This window comes from Lissotriton helveticus, chromosome 9, assembly GCF_964261635.1.
Source record: "Lissotriton helveticus chromosome 9, aLisHel1.1, whole genome shotgun sequence".
In the NCBI taxonomy this organism is placed as follows: domain Eukaryota; kingdom Metazoa; phylum Chordata; class Amphibia; order Caudata; family Salamandridae; genus Lissotriton; species Lissotriton helveticus.
The window spans coordinates 702,987,961-702,994,800 of record NC_136070.1 but is presented as its reverse complement, the minus strand read 5'-3'; the positions used below and the strand labels follow the sequence as shown (position 1 = coordinate 702,994,800).

The window sequence follows — 6,840 nt, the reverse complement described above, 5'->3', positions numbered from 1 at the left end:
GGCCGGGCTATGTCTGCAGACCGTCTTATGTGTCTCTTTCGCCCCACACATTACACAGTACCTTCCCTCTTTAGCTTTTTTTTTTTTACCGCCCGTCTCTTCTCACTCTCTGTTGTGCGCTTCTCTTTCCCATTCTGTTGCCTTCATATTTCTCTCTCTCTCTCGTGCAGTCACCTCTCCATCTGTCCCTTTCTTTCCCGCCTCTCAGGTCCTCTCCTTGACAATCCCCGCCGTTCCCGCCTCTTTCCTTGCAGCTCTCTCTTTCTCTCTCTCTCTCTCTCTCTGTTGTCCCCTCCTGCGCGTTGCGCCCCGCGTGCTGCTCTCTCCTTCTACCCTCTCGCGCTCCTGTCTTCTCCCACTGCCCCCACCCTCGCGCGCGGCTGCCTCCCCGCTATCTCTGCAGCAGTTGACTGGGAAACAGTGGAGTGTGCGCGAGGCGATCCGGAGAGGAGGGAGCCAGGTGCGCCGAGGACCTGAACTTACCCGGGGGGGCCTTCCTGCGGTCCACAGGTGGGCGCGCGCACATTCCCGCCCCAGCCACCGAAGCTAGAGAGGCGGGCACTGACTGACGGCTTAGACACTGGGGCACAGAGAAACGCGTCTCTAGGCGCACTGTGGATTACATGCGGCAGTTTCCACCCTTCGGCTCATGTGAAGGCAGGGGCGCGCCCATGGAGCGGTGAGTACGGGGAACGCATGATATATCCGGGGTGGGGGCAGAAGGAGAGGCTCACCTGGACTTGGAGCAGTGGGGTGGATGGAGGGGTAGTTTATGGGAGTATGGCGGAAGGATGTTGGTGGTAGTAAAGCAGGGCGGTGAGTGGTGGCATGAAAGTGATGATAAGGTGTTGTAGAAGGAGTAGTGGGTGTCTCGAGCAAGTTGCAGGAAATGGGATGTGTTGGGCTGTGAGAAAAAGGAAGGATGAAGGGAGAAGTGGTGAAGAGGTTTGAGCGAGCAAAGGAAGACTTGTTTGGGGAGATGGATGAGACAGTTGAAAGGAGTGGTGAAGAAAGGCTATTGGGAGTTCTGAGGGAAAAGGGACAGATAGACAGAGGAGGTGGATGGGGGGGGGGGGGGTCGAACTGAGGCCGTAGTAGTGATGTTTTGTCAGTTTTGGGCGATGGGTCTGGTTTGGTGGTGTGGTAGGGTGCATGGTGGTCAGGGAGAGTAGGGAAGAGGAAGGGACGTGGTTTAGGAGTGAGAAAGTGCGGTACTATGAGGGGGTGGGCGAAGGAGAGAGAATGATTTGGTGCAGTGAGATGGTTGTGTGAAAACAGGGAGGTGATTTGCTGGAGATAGGATAAAGAGATGGAAAGTGGCTAGGGCGAAGGAGGGCGATTTTTAGGTAGTGGCGTGAGGGGAGCGGTGGCCTCGTTGAGATGGTTGCTTTGAGTGAGTTGGGGCGAAGGAGGGCGGGGATTCGGTTATTTGATGACACCGGGGTTGGGGGTTGCGGAGGAGAGTCAGGTTTTATATAGAAGCATGGGGGTTTAAGGGGGAGCACTTATCAGGTTGTAATAAAACGGCCCTTTCTCACCTCTCGCACTGGTGACCGGGCACTGCCACTTGGGAAGGTTATCCACGACACCTCCATTAGTTTCCATTGGTAGCCCCCTCACACCCCGGGGTTAGCATAGCAGTAGCCGAGCAGCCAGGGCCTAATGCGAGGCAATGGCGTGAGCGTTGGTTACGAATATACTTTACACTACATATTCAAACATACGTTGTCACAGCAATGGTGAAAGTACAGCCTTGGGAATTCGCCTACAAAAGAATGCGTCGATTATATATAGTAAAAAATCTACCCTAGTTAAAGTGAAAAACTGAAAACTAGACGAATCATGTTACATAAAACAAAATGTCGGACGTCCATCCTTGGCACTGTGCAGAGACGCAGCTACCCAAGTGCAGCAGCTGCTATTAGTGCAACAGGTGCAGCGGCACCGGCGCACAGGTGTATGATGGGTCCACTAAACCACCACCATGTGTCTCTTTCACTCAACATGCGGAGGCTGGAGGAGTAATTTCTCTTTCTTGAATTGAGGCCCATTGCAACCTAATATCTTACTAGTGCAGTCCAGTGGTACTTTATTATTATTTATTGATAGATGAGCAGTTATTAAAAAACAATACTAACATTAAAATATTTGTTCGGCCGACCACTGAGAACCGCTCAGGTGTTTGAGAATCACTCTGAGAATGACTTTGAGAGTCAGTCAAACAATAGAATGTGTCTCGGTGCACAAGACAGGCGCTTCAAAACTAGGCATTCGTGGTACCTCAATTGGTTCAGATGTTTCTGTAATGTTTTGAGCCATAAGTCTAGTAAAAGTCAAAGTAAAAGTCAAAGAAACCTATTTTAAAAGTTGCTTGTTTGTTTAAATAAAAGGGCTTTGGATTTTTTTTTTGCATATTTTGTAACTGTTCGACGGTGCTGAGGGGCCTACAGGGCTTGCAGTTCCCGATTGGGACTACCAAGTGGATAAATAAATCAATTGGTCGTAAGTGGCCAGTTCTGTTAAGGTTTGTTTTTAGGGATCCGGGTTACTGGAGCAACTTTTTTCATCATCCTATATCATGGGCACCAGGAATTTAGTGGCGGGGTCAAATTATGCTCAGCGTTAACTAAATTATGTAGCAAGAAAAAACAAATTATCTGGCATAATGCAGCGCATCTTGTGACAGTATTCCTGCATTATTTTGTCTTTTTGCTTCATGCTAATACTATATGGGCAAAGGTTCCGAATTATTAGTAACAGTTTATCACTCACATGCAGCAATAAGCAATTGAAATGTGATCAGTGGAACTTCGCAGGTAGGGCCTCCCTCTGCGTGGCAACTCGCGCCCCGACATTTTTGTTAACTTTTGATCTGTTTGAGCTAGAATAATTATTTCTTTTGGTAAATCTGTAAATTATGCAGAAGATGATGGATTATGTGGCAAAAGAGGCACATCTATAATTATGTTGTAAGCGCTGCATCGACGCTATAGAATCACATAATCGCATAATTTAGTGTCTCTGCATGCATTTTAGGACTGGCTAATGATAGCCACATTTTTGTCTCTGTTAGGATTATGGGGAATTTGTGTATTGCGTTAGGAATACAGAGGTGGCTTCAAATGGCCACAGGCCAAGTTATTTAGGTAACCTTTGGAACAATGTGGACTCCAGGGTTAAGGGAAACTTCAGGTTCTCTAGGGTGACAAATACGTTCAGAAACCTGATCTGGTACTTGCCTACCTGCTGCTAGACCCTGACTGCAAGGTGGGTTGTTCCAAGTTGGGTTGGGTTGAGTGTTTGAGTGCCATCAGACACAGCCACAGCGCATGAGACTAGGGCCACAGACACAAGGTCAATGCCAAGAAGGTGGAATTGTGAACTTTTGTTAAAATGGTGATGGACCCAGAGATTAACTAGGTCTTTTCTTGCTGCAGGGAGGTGCATTCACCAGTTAAGTTCATGGTTGCATGTGCTCACAGGTACACTAGCATGGCACAAGTCAGATTTGGAAGCGGGTGTACTGATTTCCCCAACTGTTTTTAGAAAGAGGACTCAGTAGCCCTTAGCCCAGTGCTGAGAGGTGTCACCTTGTACCCCAGCATTGCTGCTTGTTGCCTTTGCAAACACTTTGATGCATATTACCTGGCCTCAAGGTTTTTGTAAAGCTCCACCCTGATTGCAGCGTCAAGTTCATTTGTAACAATGACCAAGGAGAGATCATCCTCGAATGGGTTGTATGTTGTTACAACGCATTCTGTTGCAACGCATGCCTTTTCCAGGCATGCGTTACAACGGAATGCTTTTTCAATGCATAACCTTTACCACGAACATTCCTTTATCACGCATACCTTTACAACGATTTTCGTTGTAAATATATGCTTGGTAAGGGAATACTCTTGGTAAAGGTTATACCCCGTACGTGACTCCCCATCCCCAATCCCTCATATATTTACCCCTGCCCTTAACCCTTTTATATATATTTTTTTTATAATACAAAAATTCTCCTTACCTCTTCTCGTCGTCTCCTCTCCATTCTCTGAGGTGACATCCTACGTCATAAAGAGGAACTAGAAGTTTCTTTCCGTTTCCTCTTAAATGGCGCTGATTGCCTGTACTTCTCGATGTGACTTCAGGTGAGTTTTTATTTTCGGGGGGGAGACCCCTCCAAGCCCCCTTTTTCCCTACTTTTTTTTGGGGGGAACCCCCAAACCCCTTTTTCTAATTTGTCCCTTTCCAACACATGCCTTTACTACGCATCTCGTAGTAAAGGCATGCATGGTAAAGGCTTCATGGTAACCACGCATGCGTTGTAATGCATGCGTGGTTAAGCCTTTCGTGGAAACGGCTGCGTTGTAGTGGCCCTTTCCCTTTCAAATGTATTGTCTGAAAACTTGACAAAATGAACTGTTCTGGTGCTTTACAAACTTTAAATGTAAAGCACGTTTGTGCTTTGGAGCTAGATAAAGGATGCCAGCAGTAAACAAACACCCATTAACAACAATTTTAATGTTTAAAAGATACACCTAGCACATTTAGTTTACTCACTCAAAGTAGTTTAAACATGTACTCTTTAAGGTCCACTTGTCTATTTAAACATATTATCGCTTTCAGCCATTTCTGAGTTTAGTTGCAAATGGATATGTGTAAAAACATACGCTGTTGATGTATACAAAATAATACCAAAAAACGTTGTTTCACTTTTGTTTGTGATACGTTGTCGATTTTGTAAATAGGCCCTTTATCTTTTAAGAGACAATTATTATACCTACTGGTATCACTTCATATAATGTCAATTTCTGTGACGTTATTGCGATTTCCATATGATAATCAGACCCTCATTACTTTCCTTAGGACTTGTGTCCTGCACACTGTCCTTGTCTTCCTGGGGCCATATTACGTGTTGGCATTATTTGCGACCAGAGCATCTTTGAAAAGGTGCGCCAGGCGCAAACAATACCAATGCACCCCATAATGATCAATGCACTGCCCTGGGGGCAGCCGCGAACTGAAGAACCGGGTTTTCAAGTACCCAGCGGCGTCAGGGACACGCCCAGAGTCCTCTAGGTTCCCTTGCCTTGGTATACAGAGACACGGAATACTTCTTGGTGGCGTCAGCTATTACATTTTTTAGCTGCAGCTAGTAGCAGAAATCCCAGTAATACAGCACGATGTACAACTCAAGAAACTGCTCAATTTTACTAAGGTGAGACATCCCTATTTATACACAAAAAGGTACATTTAAAATGCACACCCCTGCACCAAAATTCAACCAATAGAAAGTACATGACATCACACAGCATCATACAGTAAAGCTCAATTTACAGTGTCCCAACCCACAAGTTAATATTTAGGCATATCTAAAATATTAATCTAACCTTTAATTAAAAGCGTAACCCATGAAATGAAGGAAAAAATAAAGAAAAGTAGTTTCAGATAATGTGCAAGATTAACAGAGACGTAAAGAAATTTAAAAGTTAACAAATGTCTTGAATAGTGATTGGAAAAAGTAAATAACGATCTTGCAGGGAAATTGGCTTGGCAGGGTCAATTCCTAGGTGAAAGGCCAGCTTCTAAAATTAACTCCAGCGCACGAAGAAATCCCTGGTTAATGTGTATATGTGATTCAACTGTTTGGCTCACAAACTAACTTCTGAAGCCTACATGAAAAGTAACACTAGATGGCAGTCACGACACATAGCAAAAACCCAAGTTTCAGAAAAGAAAGTCTTTGAGGAAAGAATACATTTAGATGTTGTTTAAGATAACACATGCGCAAGGAAACTTAATGGTTAACAAGGTCCTAATCAGTAATTGGAAAACTTAGACAACCATCAGCTAGGGAAATTAGTTTTACAGAAAGGTCAGTTACAGTTGAAAAGGGTTACTCTCTGCAGTTCATTCAGAGACACAGAAACCCAAATTAATATATGCATGAAAAGCCACTTGTTCGCTGGGCCCATAGCACTGGCCTACGTAAGGGCAAGATTAAAATGCAGACAGGTTTGAGAATTTCAGAACCACAGACCCTCCTTTTGCCATTACGTAGGCAATAACCTAAACTCATGTCAATCTGAATCTAGGTCTATATCTATTCTCATCAGGTCATCAAGGTGTTGCTGTAACATCATCTTATTATCCTTCACTTCTCTCGGAACTGGTCTTCTCACACAGATCATAGCACAAAGACTACAAATGGCGGGACCACACTGGATGCATAAACAACACGAGAAAAGGATAGCTAACGCCATACCAAGGAACGTCAGAATCTTCCATCCCCATTTGGACAATGACTCCCATAACCATCCCATCAATGACCAGTCTCCTTCGTCCACATGAATAGACTCAGAGATCTTATGTAGTCTAGAGATGGCTTGGTACACTGTCGGGGCATTATCTGGTATGAAAACACAGCAACTAGATCTAATCAATTTGCATACCCCACCTCTATCTGCAAGTATAATATCTAAAACAAAACGGTTCTGTAATGTCATAAGGCGATCCGCTTGAAGCTCAGCTGTAATATTGCTAAGGGCACCTGCAGTCTCATTTATAGTGGCCTCAACCACTCTCGTAAGCTGACGAATATTCCTACTATTAGCCATAGGACCCCAAAAGGGTAGGAAACCCTTAAAGAAGTCTCCAGCTTCTTGTGCGCCAGTATCTTTCGCATCGATTACACCTCTACCATATCTTGTCTTATGGTAGTCGAAAACAGCAGTGTATGTAGGGGGAAGCAAAAATGCCACATAACATGTGCCAGAAAAATCAGATGGCAACCATGTGTATGCTCTATCATGACAAACAAAATGCGTGCCTTTAGCTGGCACGAACGGAGGG

The 6,840-nt window shown here is 44.9% G+C and overlaps 1 protein-coding gene across 1 annotated transcript in view; it reads left to right on the top strand.

The window, feature by feature from the left end:
• The first annotated feature begins 553 nt into the window (after positions 1 to 553).
• The window catches only part of LOC144782938 (somatostatin receptor type 1-like), a 375,789-nt gene continuing 369,502 nt past the window's right edge, over positions 554 to 6,840 (top strand). The window contains exon 1 of the mRNA XM_078662168.1: positions 554 to 679. The gene's annotated coding sequence lies outside the window, so the exon portion shown is untranslated. The remainder of the gene's footprint in view (positions 680 to 6,840) is intronic.